The following is a 24017-nucleotide window of genomic DNA, read 5'->3' on the forward strand; positions in this document are numbered from 1 at the left end:
TGCTATCAAATTAATTTAATTATGTTTTTTTATGGTAGATATTATTTTAAAATTATTATTTGAATTTTTATAAATTCTTAAATATTTTATTTATGAAATTTGGATTTATAAAATTAAAAATATGGTTTTTTAATGATTTAAATATTCAAATAATATTTTAAATTTTATTATTTTAAAATATGTAAAATTTTATGAGGCCCATTGTGTACTTTGGCCCTCACCATATTCTAGAATGTGGGGCATAAGCCCCTATCTTAGGTGGCACGCCACCTTTTGAGGGGAGGTTTATCTTATGGGTGACACATCCTCCTCTTTATTGGATTTGTTGATATATTTTATTTAAAATTGGCTTGAGTTGATACACTGTTTTATCTTTAAGATATTTAAGTAAGATGTTCTAGAAGACATGATAAGGCTTATGGATATATTTTTGATAAACATTATTTTTAATTAATTGATTTTTATTTGATGGGATAATGGTGAAAGGGAAAAGACGATAATAGTTCACCACATTTCGTAATGTTGTGACTCATTTATAGAATGAAGGACTAAGATCTCTCATTCCACAAATTACTCTTGATCAATAGTTCAGATTCAATCTTATAAAAAAACTTAGACCTAATATTATCTTCTCTCCCAAAACTTTCTCTCCTCCATTTCATAAAGAAGAAAAAAAAAAAAAAAAAATTTCCTCACGTAACTCTGTTTCTCCTCCCACTCACGTCATTCTCTCTCTCCCCTTTTTTTCTCACGTAACTCTCACTCTTTTTCCTCACCCAACTCTCCTGCTTTATCTTGTCTTCTCTCCCTCTTAGTTTATCTCCTCTCTCTTTAAGATAAAGGGCGGGGGCCACGTGCCATTATATAAAGGGGGGCCACGCCCCATTCTCAACACACCTTTCCTTCTTTAGTTTCGGGGGTTTGAAATAAAAAAATTAGAAAGGAGGATTTTTTTTTTGAAGTAATTTTTGGGTATTGGTTCTCAAGAGTTCTCGAGGAGCATAAAAGTCACATTGAAGAGCTTCCATAGAATTTGGCCGAAATTAGTTTTTTTAGTTGAGATTGGAAGAAGACCGTCTATCTTGTGCCATCGGATGGTGGTGATTCAGTGTGAGGTGTAATAAACCCGGTTGAGTTAATCTCCCACATTATTTTTTTATTCTTGCATATTTAATTCTATAGTTTTTATATTCTCAAGCACAAGATTTGTGGTTTTTATTTTATTAAAAAAACTTGATTCAATAGCATCAAAGTTCTTAAGATCATGGATTGGTAAATTTTTATTTTATTTGAAGCAAGAGTTATTGTAATAAGACTACTTACAAGTGGTTCTTTCCAAAAAAAAAAAAAAAAAAAATCCCCGATAAAAATTACACTAGTCGAACTTTCAATAATCTTGTATCACCATACAAAACAAAAATGATAGACCTGCTCAATTCCACACTAAAACCACCTCCACCAGAATAAGCATTAGCGAAGGATTCTACCATTGATGTAATCAAAACCGTTAATGAGAATGGCAATACATTCCTTAGTAGGCCTTTTTAAGATCAAGAAGTTTTATTGACTTAAATCCCTTGATGAGATGGGATTATTTATGAGACAACAATTATATAGAGAGAACTTATTGAAAATATTTTTTAAAAGTTTTTTCTGTCTTAGAATCGCTCAAGTTGGACCGGTTCGAGAGGCTAACGTTTCCAAGTTGAAAAACCCCAGGATCGACTTAGTCAACCAGTTTTCTAGCATTTTTTTCAAGGTTTTAAAAAATTCCTATATGGATCAATATTGATAATTGGTGGGATTAGTCTAGTTCCCATCATACATCGGGAAGCAACATGTGCTTGTTAAGAACTGGCCGGTTCTCTCAAGGAGTTAGCCAGATTTTGATCTTTTTTTTAAATTTTTAAATAGTATTTGTTCTTTTTTTTTTTTTTTTCTTATATATATATATATATATATATATATATATATATATATATATATAGGATATTCTAAACTTCACAATTTGTCCTTGTTTAATGGTAAAGTTACCTATTTAAATAATTTTTAATAAAAAAATAATGATTAATTTTTTATAAATACACCCATCACAACCTCTTCTAATTTGAACTTTTGTATTTTGATGGGTTGTTAACTCTAGACAAACTATATATATATATATATATAGTTCCAGCTGGTTCATCACCCAGTTCATCACCCTCACCAACTAGAACCTTGGTACCCTATTCTCCAATTGACCCAAATAGTCTAGTATATCCTATATATTCAAGCCAACCACCTCCATCTTCTCCTCGAACATTTTTACAATCCTCTGTTCCCAAAAAACCAACAATCAAATCTCAATATGAAGCAACCGTTTTTATTGATGATATAATCATAGAAGATAATCATCTGGCTGAAGAGCCAAATATATTAGCCACACATTATCTCTGTAACAACTTAAACCCTTCTTTTGGTATAAAAACCAGAGAATGGTTTGAGATGATATTGTTAGAAATGGGTTCAGTTACTATAGCACACTATTACCAGAAAAATTCGAGAATAATATTATATTCAAAATTACAAATATGAAAAGTTCTACAATTCAGTGAATGGGGTTCAGACCCTTCAAGGGCAAAGAGATTAATATCCCCAGAATTCCCAAATAAGCATTTTAGATACTCCGAATATATTGAAGTCTGACAAAAAATCCTTACTGTTCAAAACCAATACTACTCTCATACATTGTTCTTATAATTCAAACTACCAGTTACAAACCCATTCCCAAACTGGTTCAAGGACTGGTTCATGGTTTGGGGTTCCAGAACCCAAATAATGCCCGCAACCTTACAAATATCTGAAGACAAGTTTATTGAATTTAATGGGAGCAATCCCAATGTTCATTATCATTTGTACTTTGTAGCATTATATCAAATACCATGGATATTGAAATGGACATATGCTATATCTCCCAATATAACACATAATTATCAATATGTTCCATGCTTGGGAAAGCAAATCTCAGTAAAATGGTGGGACGTCTTTGTCTGCCACCAACTTGAGCCTGAAAATATTTTGCTCAAATAAATACCTTTAGATCATATATCAGTTCCACATGAAACCCAAATAGTTTATCAGAATATATATCTATAATGAAAAAGAAAAACCCTCAAGCCACCAAAGCAAAATTGGAAAAAGATATACTGAAAATATTTTCTGAAGAAGCTGAGACTGCCCAAATACATCATGAAGGATCAGCATCAGGGGATCCTGAAGATCCTGAAAATATTGAAGATCAGTCGGCCCATGGATGTTCGCAGAAACAAACACTCTACTGACCCGACCCGATCTAAATCAGCAATCACATCAGTAATAAAGATTCCCTTACCTAATAAGATGTCATATCAAAATAAAGCAATTTATCGTGTACCCTCCACCTTTATCATGAAAAGACATAAAAAAGATTCCCCCGTCAATATCAACCGACATAAAGCAAAATCATATGTCACTTGTCACCTTTAAAAGATTCCTTCATCATCCGTATAAGACCACCTGTTCACCATAAATAGGAAAAAGAAGATTCCTTGACCACCTGTCCACCATCCACAGGAAAAAGCAGATTCCCTGTCTGCCATTTACTCAACAGGTCTCTTCAACTTTTATTCCTTACCATCACGACCGTCCGCGTATCTCCTTCTTTAGCACCGACAAATCTCAGCCGATCAAGTGGCATCCAGATGGCGCACACCGATTGGTTCCCTCAAAAGCCAATAAATCCCAATGTAATAAGTTTGAAGTCCGACGCTTATAAATAGAAGGCCCCTCAACACTTGAGAAGCAGGCAGTGATCAATCGAATTGTCTTCTAAGCCTCCTTCTTCCTTCTTCCTTGGTCATTCTGTCAGACAACGAAGACTCTCTCTCTCTCTCTCTCTCTCTCTCTCTCTCTCTTCATTCTCTTCTATTCTCGTTTGTGAAATGGTAGCTTATGTATGACTGTAATTGGAATACCCTTTTAAGTTATTGTCCTGAACAGTGGAAAGCCTTTTATAGTTACTGCCGGTGCAGATTGTAAGTACTTCCAGTCTTTCATACAGTTTGTTAGTTTGTAACAGTCAATATATCTTGAAATAAATTTCAGTTTTTGACTAGTTATGCAATTTAGAATTGTTTTTAGTGTCAAAGTTTAGGAATCTTCATATACTACTTGGTTGTTGATCGATATAGCTCCTTTCTCATTAATCTTAGTTATTATTTTATGCTTATACTTAGGTTATTTTAGGCTGATAGTTTAGCAGGGATGATCTTGGTTTGATTTGGTATCAGAGCCAATCCCTAAATTTTCTAAGTATTTATTCTAAGAAAATTATTACTTTGAGAAATACTCTATTAGGCAGAAACCTAAGTAAATTTACCATTAGAGAAAGTTGGTTCGAGAGTTGAGGCTAAAGAGCACCCAGTCGAGAGACCGTTAATGCCAGGAGAGCCGCTGAGGTCAAAAAGACGTAAGAGGTAGCCAATAAAGCACTCATCCTCAACCTAATAATGGAAAATTTCATTAGGAATCTATCTAATAAAGCGTTACCTCAAAATAATAATATTCTTAAAATAAAAAACAAGGAAGAAATTCTTATAGATAATATAGAAAACCAATTACAAAATTGGTCGATACCTAAGGTACCCATTTCAAATATATACCAAGTAAGATCTTTTGATTTAAAACTAGGTTATGCTATTAAGACTGTAGAACAATCTATATCAATAACTAGTACTAAAGAAAACTGTCAATTATTATCAGATAAAATTATACAAGTACATAAAAATAAAAATTATAACTATCTACATATAGGACTCATCCAAGTAGCAATTAAACCATTAACAAGATTAGGACTTAATAATTCAATATTAGTGTCTTTGCGATACTAGACATAATCAATTTAATGATTCATTACTAGGTATGGTTGAATCTAGTCTATGCAATAGACCTATGTATTTTAACTGTTTCCCTAATTACTCAGTCTCTTTAAATGATCCAAACATTCTAAATATCTTAACATTAAATGTAAAAACCCAAGGATTTGATATGATCCCAGAATCACAGAATTTAGCAATTATTTATAGAATTTATTATAAAGTTATGAATACTTTAAGCCCTAAAGTAGTTCAAATGGATACTAAAGGAAGAACAATTTTATTTCAAACCAATATAGAAAAATCCAACACAATTATCCCAAAAACAATAAAATGGTTAGAAATTACTCTACCAGAATCTTGGTCAATCCAGAATGACAATATTCATCATCAAATTCCAACAAATAATATTCCTGATAAAATTATTCAACATGTAGATGGTAATATAGAAATAAAGTTTGCAAAATCAAATAAAATTTTAAAATCAAAAAATGAAGATGAGATAGAAACTTCTAAACATAGAATTGAACCATCTAGATATTCCCTTTCTTCTCCATCTAGTTCATCTAGACCTCAAATTCAAGGATTAATACGAACAAGAGATAATATTGTCATACCTCATTATAAACCAATACAAAAAGAAGCCAGAAATGATTCAGAATTCTCTGATTCAGAAATGGAAATTCATGTAATGGTCTTAGAAGAACGAAAAATAGATAAAGCATATATAGAAACAGATTATTTATCAAATAAAAATAAAGAGATAAGAAAATTGGTATCGTAAAAGATTTGAACCAAGACTAGCAGAATTGTTTCATAAAAAATATAATAAATCTTTAAAACAAGAAAAACACAATAAAGGATTTTTTACATGATTAAGAGAATTATTAAAAGAAAGAAATATTCCAATCCCTAATTTTGAAAAAATAAATACATTAGAAAGTCAATATAAAACTTATGATACAGAAAATGGAAACAAAATTACTAGTGTACATCCCTCAGAGAAAAGTATAATTATAAAAGGAAAAGAAACAGAAAACACTCCCGTATTAGAAACAAAAGCCACTCCTTATAAAATGACTTTTGAAGAAATAGTTCATAGGACAGAATTAATCCCACATATTATAGAACAAAACAATTTTACAAATTTACATATGCAATCTATTGGAAAACAAACTCTCAGAATAGAAAATATGCTAAGACCAGAACCAATACAAGAAACACATAAATCTGTATTATTCAAACCACCTCCTACACTAAATAAAGAAAAATTTCATATAGGAGATAATTATAAGACTTTAATGGATCAATTAATATCTAAGCTAGCTAAACTTGAAATTACCGAACCAGATAAAAAAGGTAAAGGTAAAATAACAATTACAGAATCTGAAACACTAATATTAGAAGCCAAAGAACCTGAAATACCTGATACTATAGAAAATATAGAAACTGCTTTCACTGAAAGCCAAAATAATAACCAATCTATTCAAAGAATAACATATGGAAGAAATTGAAAACCTGCTACAGCTAGATCTTATCATCATAGACCAACCCCAGTTGACATCTAATTTGAAGAAGATCTTATATCTCATACAACCTCCTACTCAAGAAGGACCATAGTCAATTGGAATATAGATGGCAAGTCAGAACATCAAATACTTGATACAATGAAGCATATGACTATGTATGCCTCTGCCTGTAAAATGGTCGGTAACCATGACCAAGAAGTCTCCAAAGCTATTGTTCGTGGATTCACTGGCTGGCTTCGTGGTTGGTGGGATTTTCATCTCCCTAAGAATACAAAAAACCAAATATTAAATACTACCAGACAATGGACAGTGAAAAATGAACAGAATCAAGATAACTTATACTCTGAAAGTGATGCGGTTAAAACCCTTATTTATACGATTACTCTTCATTTCATCGGGAGTACAGCCCTCTTTGAAGCAAGAATTGAAGACCTTTTATCCAATCTTAAATGTCCAACCCTATCACATTATATATGGTATAAGGACGTATTTTTCTTAAAATTATTAACTAGGGAAGATAGACAACTAGATCATTGGAAAGAAAAATTTATAGCTGGATTACCATATTTATTTGCTGAGAAAGTAAAAACTCGATTAAAAAATAAACATGGAGGTATTATACCATATTCATCATATACCATAGGAAAACTCTCTGCAGAAATATATGCCGAAGGATTAGCTCTATGCACAGATATGAAACTCAAAAAACAATTAGACAAACAAAAGATTATGGGTAGAAAAGAACTAGGAGACTTCTGTAAACAATTTGGTTATGACATTGAAAATACAAAAGATAAAAGCTATAAAAAGAAAAAATATAAATATAAAAGAAAAGAAAGAAAACCATATAAAAAACATAAGAGAGAAAAATTCATGAAAAGGTTTACACCAAAACAAAAATATAAAAAGGCAAGAAAAAATTACCAGCATGTTACAAGTGTGGAAAAGTAGGTCATTATAAAAGTAATTGTAAAGTTAAAAAGAAAATAGTTAAAAAGAAAATAGATTCATTAATATTAGATGAATCAATCAGACATAAAATATATGATATCATACAAATATATCACGAAGATAGTTCTGAATTAAGTAACTCAGATAGTTCTAGTGAAAATTCACTAATAAGAAATATAGAAGATGAAAACCTCATATGGGAATGTTCTGAAGAATCTGATTAAGAAATGCAAGATTGCTCTTGCAATATGCTATCCAAAGAAGAGACTTTAATCTTAGATCTAATTGAGAAAATCACAGATCCAAATGAAAAAATAGAAACTATCACCCAATTTATAAATATTATAAAAAATAAGAATAAACCTCCTCCTTTGTTAAAAACTCCAGATGAATATAATTTTGCTGAAATTATTAAAAGAATAAACAAAAAGATCTAGTTCAAAAAGAACCAACAATAGGAGAATTACAAATGGAAATAAATGAAGTTTAACTAGAAATCCAACAATTAAAAGATAGGATTAAAATATTGGAATTACAAAGTGAAGTTTCAGGAAATATAACTGATACAGTTGAAGTAGAATTTGAACAACTACTCAATCACACAGAAAAGCTTGAATCCTTAGGAATAAAATTAGAAGAACTAGAAAATAATAAATCAGTAAATCTAATAGGTAGAATTATTACTCAAAAATAGTTTATATTAGTCAAAATCATAATCAATAACGATTACACTTTTCAAACCTTAGCATTAGTAGATTCTGGAGCAGATTTAAACTGCATTAATGAAGGATTAGTACCCACAAAGTATTTTGATAAAACCAAACAAATCTTAAATACTGCTGATGGTAGTAGATTATTAATAAAATATAAGTTATGTAATGCTATTGTATGCAATAATGCACATTGTTTTTCTATTCCTTGCATTATGGTAAAAGGATTAAGCCAAGCAGTCATTCTTGGTGTTCCTTTCCTTACTTTATTATATCCAATTATAATTACAAATAAAGGAATTGAATCAACTAGATCAGGAAAAACGATCATATTTGAATTTGTAGATAAACCAAAATTAAAGGAGATTAATAGAGTAAAAGATAATATAAAACAAAAAGAAAAGTTTATTTGCTCTCTTAAAGAAGAAATTAAGTATAAAACAATAGAAGAAAAACTACAAACAGATGAGGTAAAAGAACAAATAAAAATTCTTACTCAACAAATAGAAATGAGTATATGTAGTGAAATTCCTAATGCATTTTGAGAATGACAAAACATATATTAAATCTACCATATGAAGCTGGTTTTCATGAATCCAAAATACCAACAAAAGCAAGACCTATACAAATGAATACACAATTATTAGAATCCTGTAAATAAGAAATAGATGGATTATTAAAGAAAAAATTATTCAGCCTAAGTACTTCTCCTTGGAGTTGTACTGCTTTTTATGTTAATAAAAATGCTGAAAAAAAACGAGGAATACCTAGGTTAGTTATAAACTATAAACCATTAAATAAAGCTTTACAATAGATTAGATATCCAATACCTAATAAAAAAGATCTATTAGATAGATTATTAAATGCTTACATTTTTTCAAAATTTGATTTAAAATCTGGTTATTGGCAGATTCAAATGCAGAAAATCTGGTTATTGAAAATATACCCCAACACAGAAAACATATTCTTGCTTTTATAAATGCAGTAAAACATGCAGGACTAGCTACATCTGCAAGAAAGATGAGTTTATTTCAAACAAAAATAAGATTTTTAGGATATAAAATATCTCAAGGAACCATCATACCAATAAATACATCTATTCAATTTGCTGATAAACTTTCAGATATTATCTTAGATAAGAAAGAATTACAAAGATTCTTAGAATGTCTCAATTACATTTTAAATTTCTATAAAAATTTAACAATAGATGCAAAACCTTTATATGACAGATTAAAAAAGAATCCTCCTAAATGGACTGATATCCATACTGAAGCAGTAAAGAAACTCAAACTTAAATCTAAAGAATTACCCTGCCTTTCTCTTTTTGATCCAGAAGCTTTTAAGATTATTGAATGTGATGCATCAGAATTAGGATTCGGTGGAATACTTAAAAAAAGAGTAAATTCTATTGAACAATTAGTTCGATAAACCTCTAAAGAATGGAATTCTACTCAACAAAATTACTCTACAGTTAAAAAAGAAATTTTAGCTGTAGTACATTGTGTTACTAAATTTCAAGGTGATATTCTTAATTCCACATTTCTCATTCGAACTGATTGCGAGGCAGCTAAAGATATACTCGCTAAAGATGTGAAAAATTTAGTGTCAAAACAGATCTTCGCTCGCTGGCAAGCTATCATCTCTGCGTTCGATTTTACTATTGAGCATCTTAGTGGTACTTCTAACCATTTACCTGATTATTTGACATGTGAAGTTTTACAGGGGGGACAGAGCATATCACTCTGACCCTGAAGAATTATCTTTAGGACTCATATTGTTTAATACAAATATGAATAATAATACCAATCGTGGAAAAATGCCAATGGATATAGTTCCAGCCGGTTCATCACCCTCACCAACTAAAACCTTGGTACCCTATTCTCCAACTGACCCAAATAGTCCAGTATATCCTATATGTTCAAGCCAACCACCTCCATCTTCTCCTCGAACACCATTATTTTTACAATCCTCTGTTCCCAAAAAACCAACAGTCAAATCTCAATATGAAGCAACCGCTTTTATTGATGATATAATCATAGAAGATAATCAAAATGGCTGAAGGCCCAAATATATTAGCCAGACATTATCTTTGTAACAACTTAAACCCTTCTTTTGGCATAAAAACCAGAGAATGGTTTGAGATGATATTGTTAGAAACGGGTTCAGTTACTATAGCACACTATTACCAGAAAAATTCGAGAATAATATTACATTCAAAATTACAAATACGAAAAGTTCTACAATTCAGTGAATGACGTTCAGACCCTTCAAGGGCAAAGAGATTAATATCCCCAGAATTCCCAAATAAGCATTTTAGAAACTCCGAATATATTAAAGCCTGGCACAAAATCCTTACTGTTCAAAACCAATACTACTCTCATACATTGTTCTTATAATTCAAACTGCCAGTTACAAACCCATTCCCAAACTGGTTCAAGGACTGGTTCATGGTTTGGGTTTCCAGAACCCAAATAATGCCCGCAGCCTTACAAATATCTGAAGGCACGTTTATTGAATTTAATGGGAGCAATCCCAATGTTCATTATCATTTGTACTTTGTAGCATTATATCAAATACCATGGATATTAAAGTGGACATATACTATATCTCCCAATATAACACATAATTATCAATATGTTCCATGCTTGGGAATCAAATCTCAGTAAAATGGTGGGACATTTTTGTCTGCCACCAACTTGAGCCTGATAATATTTTGCTCAAACAAATACCTCTAGATCATATATCAGTTCCACATGAAAACCCAAATAGTTTATCAGAATATATATCTATAATGAAAAAGAAAAACCCTCAAGCCACCAAAGCAAAATTGGAAAAAGAATTACTGAAAATATTTTCAGAAGAAGCTGAGACTGCCTAAATACATCATGAAGGATCAGCATCAGGGGACCCTGAAGACCCTGAAAATATCGAAGATCAGTCTGGCCATGGATGTTTGCATAAACAAACACTCTATTGACCCAACCCGATCTAAATCAGCAATCACATCAGTAATAAAGATTCCCTTAGCTGATAAGATGTCATATCAAAATAAAGCAATTTGTCGTGTACCTACCACCTTTATCATGATAAGAGATAAAGAAGATTCCCTCGTCAATATCAACCGACATAAAGCAAAAGCAGATGTCACCTGTCACCTTTAAAAGATTCCCTCATCATCTGTACAAGACCACCTGTCCACCACGAACAAGAAAAAGACGATTCCCTGACCACCTGTCCCCCATCCACAGGAAAAAGCAGAAAAAGCAGATTCCCTGTCTGCCATTCACTCAACAGGTCTCTTCAACCTTTATTCCTTACCATCACGACCGTCCACCTATCTCCTTCTTTAGCACAGACAAATCTTTGTCGATCAAGAGGCATCCAGATGGCGCATGCCGAATGGTTCCCTCAAAAGCCAATAAATCCCAATGTAATAAGTTTGAAGTCCGACGCTTATAAATAGAAGGCCCCTCAGCACTTGAGAAGCAGGGAGTGATCAATCGAATTGTCTTCTAAGCCTCCTTCTTCCTTCTTCCTTGGTCATTCTGTCAAATAGCGAAGACTCTCTCTCTCTCCTCATTCATTTCTATTCTCTCTCTCTCTTCATTCTCTTCTATTTTCTTTTTTGAAATAGTAGCTTATGTGTTACTGTAATTGGAATAACCTTCCAAGTAATTGTCCTGAATAGTGGAAATCCTTTTGTAGTTACTGCTAGTGTAGATTGTAAGTACTTCTAGTCTTTCATACAATTTGTTAGTTTGTAATACAGTCTGTTATTAGTTTGCTGTAACAGTCCATAAGTCTGTAACAGTCAATATATCTTGAAATAAATTTCAGTTTATGACTAGTTATGCAATTTAGAATTGTTTTTAGTATCAAAGTTTATGAATCTTCATATACTACTTGATTGTTGATCGATATAGCTCATTTCTCATTAATCTTAGTTATTATTTTATGCTTATACTTAGGTTATTTTAGGCTGATAGTTTGGCAGGGATGATTTTGGTATACCAAATAAAACCAAGATCATCCCTGCTAAACTATCAGAATAAAATAACCTAAGTATAAGCATAAAATAATAACTAAGATTATTGAGAAAGGAGCTATATCGATCAACAACCAAGTAGTCATAAACTAAAATTTATTTCAGGATATATTTACTGTTACAGACTTATGGATTGTTACAGCAAACTAATAACAGACTGTATACAAACTAACAAACTATATGAAAGACAGGAAGTACTTCAAATCTGCACTGGCAGTAACTACAAAAGGCTTTCCACTGTTCAGGACAATAACTTGGAAGGTTATTCCAATTACAATCACACATAAGTTACTATTTCACAAAAGAGAATAGAAGAGAATGAAGAGAGAGAGAGAGAGTCTTCGCTCTCTGACAGAATGACCAAGGAAGAAGGAAGAAGGAGGCTTAGAAGACAATTCGATTGATCACTCCCTGCTTCTCAAGTGCTGAGGGGCCTTCTATTTATAAGCGTCGGACTTCAAACTTATTACATTGGGATTTATTGGTTTTTGAGGGAACCATTCGGTGTGCGCCATCTGGATGCCACTTGATCCGCTGAGATTTGTCGGTGCTAAGGAAGGGGATACGTGGACGGTCGTGATGGTAAGGAATAAAAGTTGAAGAGACCTGTTGAGTGAATGGCAGACAGGGAATATGCTTTTTCTGCTTTTTCCTGAGGATGGTGGACAGGTGGTCAGGGAATCTTCTTTTTCCTGTTCAAAGTGGATAGGTGGTCTTGTACGGATGATGAGGGAATCTTTTAAAGGTGGCAGGTGACATCTGCTTTTGCTTTATGTCGGTTGATATTGACGAGGGAATCTTTTTTATGTCTTATTATGATAAAGGTGGCAGGTACACGACAAATTGCTTTATTTTGATATGACGTCTTATCAGGTAAGAGAATCTTTATTACTGATGTGATTGCTGATTTAGATCGGGTCGGGTCAGTAGAGTGTTTGTTTCTGCGAACATCCATAGGCCTGATCTTCGATATTTTCAGGGACTTCAGGGTCCCCTGATGCTGATCCTTCATGATATATTTAGGCAGTCTCAGCTTCTTCTGAAAATATTTTGAGTAATTCTTTTTCCAATTCTGCTTTGGTGGCTTGAGGGTTTTTCTTTTTCATTGTAGATATATATTCTGATAAACTATTTGGGTTTTCATGTGGAATGGATATATGATCTAAAGGTATTTGTTTGAGCTAAATATTATCAGGCTCAAGTTGGTGGCAGACAAAGACGTCGCACCATTTTACTGAGATTTGCTTTTCCAAGCATGAAACATATTGATAATTATGTGTTCTATTGGGAGATATAGCATATGTCCATTTCAATATCCATGGTATTTGATATATTGCTACAAAGTACAAATGATAATGAACATTGGGATTGCTCCCATTAAATTCAATAATCTTGTCTTCATATATTTGTAAGGCTGCAGGCATTATTTAGATTCTGGAACCCCAAACCATGAACCAATCCTTGAACCTGTTTTGGAATGGGTTTGTAACTAGCAGTTTGAATTGTAAGAACCAGGTATGAGAGTAGTAATGGTTTTGAACAGTAGGGATTTTGTGCCAGGCTTCAATAAATTCGGAGTATTTAAAATGCTTATTTGAGAATTCTTGGGATATTAATCTCTTTTCCCTTTGAAGGGTCTGAACCCCATTCACTGAAATGTATAACTTTTCGTATTTGTAATTTTGAATATGATATTATTCTCGAATTTTTCTGGTAATAGTGTGCTATAGTAACTGAACCCGTTTCTAACAATATCATCTCAAACCATTCTCTGGTTTTTATGCCAAAAGAAGGGTTTAAGTTGTTACAGAGATAATGTGTGGCTAATATATTTGGGTCTTCAGCCAATTGATTATCTTCTATGATTATATCATCAATAAAAGCGGTTGCTTCATATTGAGATTTGACTGTTGGTTTTCTGGGAACAGAGCATTATAAAAATAATGGTGTTCGAGGAGAAGATGGAGTGGTTGGCTTGAATATATAGGATATACTGGACTATTTGTGTCGGTTGGAGAATAGAGTACCAAGGTTCTAGTTGGTGAGGGTGATGAACTGGGTGATGAACCGGCTGGAACTATATCCATTGGCATTTTGCCACGATTGGTATTAGTAGTCATATTTTTATTAAACAATATGAGTCCTAAAGATAATTCTTCAAGGTCAAAGTGATCTGTTGTCCCCCCCTGCAAAAATTCACGTGTCAAAAAATCAAGTAAATGGTTAGACGTACCACTAAGATGCTCAATAGTAAAATTGAACGCAGAGAGAATAGCTTGCCAGCGAGCGAATATCTGTTTAGACACTAAGGTTTGCACATCTTTAGCAAGTATATCGTTAGCTGCCTTGCAATCAGTTCGAATGAGAAATGTGGAACTAAGAATATCACCTTGAAATTTAGTAACACAATGTACTATAACTAAAATTTATTTTTTAACTGTAGAGTAATTTTGTTGAGTAGAATTCCATGCTTTAGAGGTGTATCTAACTAATTGTTCAATGGAATATACTCTTTGTTTAAGTATTCCACCTAATCCTAATTCTGATGCATCACATTCAATAATCTTAAAAGCTTATGGATCAGAAAGAGAAAGGCAGGGTAATTCTTTAGATTTAAGTTTGAGTTTCTTTACTGCTTCAGTATGGATGTCAGTCCATTTAGGAGGATTCTTTTTAAATCTGTCATATAAAGGTTTTGCATCTATTGCTAAATTTTTATAGAAATCTACAATGTAATTGAGACGTCCTATGAATCTTTGTAATTCTTTCTTATCTAAGATAATAGCTGGAAATTTATCAGCAAATTGAATAGATCTATATATTGGTATGATAGTTCCTTGAGATATATTATGTCCTAAAAATCTTATTTTTGTTTGAAATAAACTCATCTTTCTTACAGATATAGCTAGTCCTGCATGTTTTACTGCATTTATAAAGCATGAATATGTTTTATGTGTTAGGGTATATTTTTAGAAAAGATTAGAACAACTGTGATCCTGGGATCATATCAAATCCTTGGGTTTTTACATTTAATGTTAAGACATTTAGAATGTTTGGATCATTTAAAGAGACTGAGTAATTAGGGAAACAGTTAAAATACATAGGACCAATGCATAGACTAGATTCAACCATACCTAGTAATGAATCATTAAATTGATTATGTCTAGTATCGCGAAGACACACGAATATTGAATTGTTAAGTCCTAATCTTGTTAATGGTTTAATTGCTACTTGGATGAGTCATATATGTAGATAGTTTTAATTTTTATTTTTATGTACTTGTATAATTTTATCTGATAATAATTGAAAGTTTTCTTGAGTACTAGTTATTGATATAGATTGTTCTACAGTCTTAATAGCATAACCTAGTTTTAAATCAAAAGATCCTACTTGGAATATATTTGAAATGGGTACCTTACGTATCGACCAATTTTGTAATTGGTTTTCTATATTATCTAGTGTACATCCCCTAGAGAAAAGTATAATTATAAATGGGAAAAAAACAAAAAACACTCTCGTATTAGAAAAAAAAGCCACTCCTTATAAAATGACTTCTAGAGAAATAGTTCATAAGACCGAATTAATCCCACATATTATAGAACAAGACAATTATACAAATTTATATATGCAATCTATTGGAAAACAAACCTTAAGAATCGAAAATATGCTAAGACCAGCACCAATACAAGAAACACAGAAATCTGTATTATTTAAACCACTTCCTACTTTAAATAAAGAAAAAATCCATGTTGGAGACAATAATAAGACCTTAATGGATCAATTAATATCCAAACTAGCTAAACTTGATATTACTGAACCAGATAAAAAAGGTAAAGGTAAAATAACAATTACAGAATCAGAAACACTAAAGTTAGAAGCCGAAGAACCTGAAATACCTGATACTATAGAAAATATAGAAACTTCTTTTATTGAAAGCCAAAATAATAACCATTCTATTCAAAGAATAGCATATGGAAGAAATTGGAAACCTGCTACAGCTAGACCTTATCATCATAGACCAACCCCAATTGACATTCAATTTGAAGAAGATCTTATATCTCATACAACCTCCTACTCAGAAAGGACCATAGTCAATTGGAATATAGATGACATGTCAGAACATCAAATACTTGATATAATGAAGCATATGACTATGTATGCCTCTACCTGTAAAAAGGTTGGTAACCATGACCAAGAAGTCGCCAAAGCTATTGTTTGTGGATTCACTGACTGGCTTCGTAGTTGGTGGGATCTTCATCTCCTTGAGAATACAAAAAACCAAATATTAAATACTACCAGACAATGGACAGTGAAAAATGAACAAAATCAAAATATCTTATACTCTGAAAGTGATGCGCTTAATACCCTTATTTATACGATTACTCTTCATTTTGTGGGGAGTACAGCCCTCCTTGAAGCAAGAACTGAAGACCTTTTATCCAATCTTAAATATCCAACCCTATCACATTATAAATGGTATAAGGACGTATTTTTCTCAAAAATATTAACTAGGGAAGATAGCCAATTAGATCATTGGAAAGAAAAATTTATAGCTGGATTACCATATTTATTTGCTGAGAAAGTAAAAAATAGATTAAAAAATAAACATGGAGGTATTATACCATATTCATTATAAACAATAGGAGAACTCTCCGCAGAAATATGTGCCGAAGGATTAGCTTTATGCACAGATATGAAACTCAAAAAACAATTAGACAAACAGAAGATTACGGGTAGAAAAGAACTAGGAGACTTCTGTGAACAATTTGGTTATAACATTGAAAATACTAAAGATAAAAGCTATAAAAAGAAAAAATATAAATATGAAAGAAAAGAGAGAAAACCATATAAAAAACATAAGAGAGAAAAATTCATGAAAAGGTTTATACCAAAACAAACATATAAAAAAGGCAAGAAAAAATTACTAGTATGTTATAAGTGTGGAAAAGTAGGTCATTATAAAAGTAATTGTAAAGTTAAAAAAGAAATAGATTCATTAATATTAGATGAATCAATCAAACAAAATATATGACATCATACAAATATATCACGAAGATAGTTCTGAATTAAGTAACTCAGATAGTTCTAGTGAAAATTCATTAATAGGAAATATAGAAGATGAAAACCTCATATGGGAAAGTTCTGAAGAATCTGATCAAGAAATGCAAGATTGCTTTTGCAATATGCTATCCAAAAAAGATACTCTAATCTTAGATCTAATTGAGAAAATCACAGATCCAGATGAAAAAGAGAAACTATCACCCAATTTATAAATATTACCAAAAATAAGAATAAGCTTCCACCTTTGTTAAAAACTCCAGATGAATATAATTTTGCTGAAATTATTAAAAGAATAAACAAAAAAGATCTAGTTCAAAAAGAACAAACAATAGGAGAATTACAAAAGGAAATAAATGAAGTTAAACTAGAAATTCAACAATTAAAAGATAGGATTAAAATATTAGAATTACAAAGTGAAGTTTCAAAAAATATAACTGATACAGATGAAGTAGAATTTGAACAACTACTCAATCACACAGAAAAACCTGAATCCTCAGGAATAAAATTAGAAGAACTAGAAAATAATAAATCAGTAAATCTAATAAATAGAATTATTACTCAAAAATGGTTTATATTAGTCAAAATCATAATCAATAACAATTACACTTTTCAAACCTTAGCATTAGTAGATTCTGGAGCAGATTTAAATTGCATTAATGAAGGATTAGTACCCACAATAAAATATAAGTTATCTAATGCTATTGTATGCAATAATGCACATTGTTTTCCTATTCCTTGCATAATGGTAAAAGGATTAAGCCAAGCAGTTATTCTTGGTGTTCCTTTCCTTACTTTATTATATCCAATTATAATTACAAATAAAGGAATTGAATCAACTAGATCAAGAAAAACGATCATATTTGAATTTGTAGATAAACCAAAATTAAAGGAGATTAATAGAGTAAAAGATAATATAAAACAAAAAGAAAAGTTTATTTGCTCTCTTAAAGAAGAAATTAAGTATAAAATAATAGAAGAAAAACTACAAATAGATAAGGTAAAAGAACAAATAAAAATTCTTACTCAACAAATAGAAATGAGTACATGCAGTGAAATTCCTAATGCATTTTGAGAAATGACAAAACATATATTAAATCTACCATATGAAGCTGGTTTTCATGAATCCAAAATACCAACAAAAGCAAGACCTATACAAATGAATATACAATTATTAGAATTCTGTAAATAAGAAATAGATGGATTATTAAAGAAAAAATTATTCAGCCTAAGTACTTCTCTTTGGAGTTGTACTGCTTTTTATGTTAATAAAAATACTGAAAAAAAACGAGGAATACCTAGGTTAGTTATAAACTATAAACCATTAAATAAAGCTTTACAATGGATTAGATATCCAATACCTAATAAAAAAGATCTATTAGATAGATTATTAAATGCTTATATTTTGTCAAATTTTGATTTAAAATCTAGTTATAGACAGATTCAAATAAAAGAAGAAGATAGATATAAAACTGTTTAATGTCCCGTTTGGACAATATGAATGGAATGTCATGCCCTTTAGATTAAAGAATGCTTCATCAGAATTCCAAATAAGAGTTTATATAGAGCCGAGGCTCTACACAATCAAATAAGAGCCTACCTCAAAATTTTCACTAGAAGGGGTTGTTTTGATGCCCAAATATCCTCAAATCGATCATCTCGACATCAAGTTGCATGGACACGAGAGAAAAATGGATTTCAAGTTTTGAAAATAGTGAATTTTGTAACGCATTTGTGGATCGTCAATTTTCAAGATTTTCAAGTTCTCATAGATATGTTGATCTACACTTTTGAAGCTTTAAACTTTACAAATAAAGATGAAAATACATTTTAAGGCTATCACAAAGATTTCCAATATTGAAACCACATTTCTCAAAACTATTGGAAGGTAGGCTCTAATTTAATTGTTCAGAGCCTAGGCTCTATACAAACCGCTCCCTATATATATTGGCCACTTCACTCGGCTGTATTGTCAATCCGGAATGCTGATCTACCGATTTAGGTTGTTTTTCCATATGAGCGATTTGGGTTACCAATCCGTTTTTTTCTTTTTTTAAATAGTGCTTTTTATCTATCGCTTGATCCAAATTGAACTCGAATAGGACTAGGTGAGTCATGCCTTCGAATTGAAGCCATTAAAACCCTTAGCACATCAAAGAATTTTTCTTTCTTCTTACAAATGAGGTTTTCATAAGAACTCCATAAATTGGCTTACGGTTCCCACAATAGAAGAGATATTTGGCCTATGAATTGGCCATCAACTTATGATTTGTTTTGGAGAAATTGAGATGGGTTTGCAATTTTCCATACCAAATCTTTTAAACGAATTCAATATTTCTTTTGTTAAGAAACAAATTGTTACTACTACTTTAATTTCAAAACCTAAGAAAATAAGAACTCATAAATTAAATAAAGGGATTATATATAAAGAGACCATTTACTTTTTGTACAAGGTGATCATAATCATTCACGTCTTTTAGATTTGAAAATGAGTGGTTGTAAGGGTGTCTTAATTAGACACAAAGTTTTAAAAAAAAAAATTCGAACTTTGTGACTCATCCCAAGTCATCCAATTTGACATTTAATGAGTATGAACAGTTGTGACCTCTTTATACAAAAAGTAAATGACTTTTTTGTAGACAATCCCTTAAATAAAGGACCAAAAGTTTCACCAAATTCTATACAAATAAACCTAGATACTACTCTATTCACCATAAAAATTTGACAAGCCAAATTTTGCAAAAAAAAGAAAAAAAAGGCACATTGAGAATCCATATAATAGAGCATTAGACAAATAAAAGATTAAACATAAAAATAATAAACTCAAGCTATTTCCCACTTTAGAAAACCATGAAAACACATCAAGACACTATATATAAATATACATATATATAAAATACAATCGGAGGGCTGTCGACCTCTCAATTTCAAGGCATGGTGAAAATTTTAATAAAAACATTTATTCATTGTGATATTCACATAATTTAGTGAGTTGGGCCAAATCTTTGGGTCAGCAAAATGAGCAAACTATGTGACTAAAATAACTCGTTTTCTTATACTTGACAATGCTATAACTCGATTTTTTATACTTGACAACGCTGTAAGTTTTCATAATTATGTTTTTATATATCTATTTGATTACGATAAGTTGCATTTTAAGCTTTATTTTGACTAATGAATGTAATGATCAACAAATACTTAGAAATGAAGCACGTTCTCAGTATTTACGTATTTTAATTAAAATAATAGAAACACATAATGCGACTATTCGGAGTTAAAATGATCAAGGGTTCTAGAGAGCGCGAAACTCGAGATTTCCACCAGTCCAACCATGCGTAATTTTGAAGACTTGATTTCCAATCCACCAATGCTCACTTCTAAACCGTCAAAAGAATGCCATTTCAAATTCCCAATAATATACTTTTTCTCTCTAAATTTTAAGATTTGAGATAGTTTTTCTCTCTAAAATTTTAGTACGGTCTCTCTAAAATTTTAAATTTGAGATAGTTTTTCTCTCTAAAAAATTTTGTATACTTGTTCTCTTTAAATTTGATATAGTTTTTCTCTCTAAAATTTTAATATGTTTTCTTTTTCTAAAATTTGATATAGTTTTCCTCTATAAAATTTTGATATTTTTTTGTTCTTCAGCAACAAAATGGGTAATTTCCATGAAATGTCAATTCCACCTATTTTATGGAATTGAGATTTTCAAAATTTAGATAGCATTCAGCAATCCCATAGAAATATCAATTCCACCATAAATATCAATTATAAGCTAACTACACGATTTGCCCAGCTTTTTCAAAAAAAGTGACTCCGAAAAATCTAAATCCAATGAACCAAACAGGTCATAAAGCTTAAAGTGTTAAGCAATTTATTGTTCGGTTTTAAACTTTATGGATGTAGTAGGAATGCGTAGGGACAACAAAACCAGGTCAAACTTTCAAGTGCTCGAAAAAAAAAAGAAGGAAAAGTTTAGATAGAGCCAAGGTTCTAAACAACCACCTCAAAAATTTTACTAGTTGTTTTGATTCCCAAATATCTTCAAACTGATCATCTCAACGTTAAGATACAGGGAAATGAGAAAAAAATGGATTTCAAGTTTGGAAAATAGTGTATTTTATAACGCATTTTTGAACCGTCAAATTTCAAGATTTTCAAATTTTCATAGATATGTCAATCTACACTATTTTTGAAGCTTTAAACTTTATAAAAAAAAGACGAAAAATATATTATAAAGCTATCACAAAGATTTCCAGTATTGAAACCATATTTTTTGATACTATTTGAAAATAAGTTCTAATTTGATTGTTTAGAGCCCGAGTTTATATAGACCGAACCCCTAAAAAAACACATTATCCCTTGTGGTTTATATAAGGTCGAGGGTTTATGAAAAAACGTAAGGCTGCACCTCTACACCCCGAAGAAAAATATAGCTCCGGCAACATAAACCTCAATGATAACCTAAATATCCTAGGAGCAGTTGTTTAACACTACCTATTTTCAACAATTCAAACTTATGGTCATGTGTGTTTTGATGGGCCTTTTTTAAATTAAATGAAAAATCGGTAAATGTTAAATGGTTTATATCGTATATATAATTTAATAATTTTTCAGAAATATTTTAATTAAAAATTTTAAAGCTCTATTTTGTTTTTAGATTTCACGGATCTAAGAATTATTGAAAATTGATTTTGCACATAATGTGTTACAACATTCACCATTTTTTGGGCTTCGATTTCACGGTCAATTATAGACTTTTTCTTGGAGAAAACCTTGCCCTTCTCCATTTCCCATCAGCTACTCATTTGTTGTTTTTCATTGTTGTAGGCCATGATGTTGATTACACTAATCCTATCGCTAATCCTTGTCGTATTAGAATTTTTTGTCGAGAAATATGGATGCCTCGATACTAAAACAATCTGCTTTTCAATTACTGTAAATCACACTAGCCCAAGACTCACCATAGAACAACCATCAAGATTAGGTGATTAAAAATATTTTTTTATTTAAAAAAATGAAGTACACAAAATCATTACAAAATTGATATATAAGACTTACTTTTGGACTCAATTTTCCCACCACACACATCTCTTTAAATAAAGGTTTTTACAATCTAATTTACTACAGTAACTACCCACTTACAACAATAACTACCTATTTACAGCGATAACTATTAATTACCTATTAGGTCCATAATTTCCTATTGTACAATTACAAATATAATCAACATCACTCAAAATAAAATAAACCAATATGATTTCTAAAAAATGCACTTTAATCATTTTAACACCCCCCCTAAAAACTCTTGCATGTCAATGAGGAAAAATATTTATATTTAAGTGAATGAAATAACTAGTGATTGAAAACTTGGTCGAGTCCGGGAACCAGCTTGGTCGAGTTCGGGAAAGGTATTTCTATTTTTAGGGTCTTTGTACATTCTTTGGGACTCGGCCGAGCTACAAAGTTCGCAATAGGGACGTGTTTGAGGCCAAAGCCGACTTTAAAAGACAATGAAAATAACAAAATTCGAAGCAACAAAAATATTCACTCTTCCATTTGAACTTAGATCAGCTATTTTTCCCAATTTCCTCTTTTGGGTCCAATGTTGTTGAATCCCCTTCATGAAAAAGCCATGGTAATGGCCTTAGCAACATTTGATTCATTCGTGCTCTCTCTGGAGACCCTGTGTCCAGGCTTTGGAGAGTTCTCTGTTTTTAATCTCACAGAGAGGAAAATATTTCCACATTGAGCTTGCAAAGCTCCAAATGTGATTACTTCCAACATGAAGGGGTATTGGAATCTTAAATTTTCATGACTTATAACTTCTGTAGTCCATGAATTATCATGTTCTATGCTATCCTCCTTGTGCAAGGATTCCATAGCACCAAATCTTAGACATGTTACTATCATTTTGTACATAGATGAAATGTTAGCACAGCACCAAAATCTTATACATGTTACTATCAGTAGTACATAGATGAAATGTTCAGGCAATGAAATAAAAGTAGTGTACCTGTGTTTACAGAACCCTACCCGCGGGCACGGATACACACACATCCAAAGAGAGAGAGAGAGAGATCCAACTTGCAAAATTAAGGAGCTCCTACAAAGAAATGAAACAGGGGCCATTAACATTCTTGTATTAAAAAACTCGAGGATGGAATGTACTATCGAAGCTAGTTTGGTGATTCGATACAATTGGTGAGAGTTACATTCACTTGAAAGATATGCGTGCACCTGGAATCGCGATCGTCTTCGATCAGCAGGCTATAGGCCATCAACCCTTCATTTTGCCACTTCAAAATCCTGCCTTTCGGACCACTCTCTTCGTACTTCTTGATGAAATCTGATTCAGTCTCACCCTCTTTCTCCTCGATGAAGCCGGATTTAGTCTCACTTTCTCCCTGGTTCTCGAATAATTCGGTTAGGGAAGAGAGATGATGCTTTGGTTTCCCACTCTAATCCTTCCCACCATTCTTTATAAAAATATCTTGGCTTTCTACTCTGCTAAAACCTGGAGGGAGCTTTTTTTCTCCATACCCATCACCTCTAATGATGGTCAGTTCAAGAAATGGTCACATGTATCATAAAATTTGGGGAGGCATTGTAGCTCTATATTTCTTAATCCATGTCATCTCATCTCCATATTTTCAACATCTCCTCCATACCCTATTCCAACAATCTAGTTTTCTTTCTTTTTAAGGAGTTTTTGCGAAATCACCCATAAAAAGTCATGTATTAACTAACATACAATGTTGTATGCTCTAGGCTTCCTCTAAGGAAATTAAGCCTTTGCTTAATTCCAAATGTCTCCAAGGCACAATTAACG

At 31.6% G+C, this 24017-nt stretch overlaps 1 long non-coding RNA gene across 1 annotated transcript; it reads left to right on the forward strand.

The window, feature by feature from the left end:
* The first annotated feature begins 3821 nt into the window (after positions 1-3821).
* LOC148781351 (uncharacterized) lies at positions 3822-24017 on the forward strand. The gene is made up of 2 exons (XR_016058833.1): positions 3822-4052; positions 23214-24017. It is a non-coding gene; the product is annotated as an uncharacterized LOC148781351 (long non-coding RNA).

This window comes from Amborella trichopoda, chromosome 7 (genome assembly GCF_054954075.1).
Source record: "Amborella trichopoda isolate Santa Cruz 75 chromosome 7, AtrichopodaSantaCruz75HAP2 v2.0, whole genome shotgun sequence".
Classification (NCBI taxonomy): domain Eukaryota; kingdom Viridiplantae; phylum Streptophyta; class Magnoliopsida; order Amborellales; family Amborellaceae; genus Amborella; species Amborella trichopoda.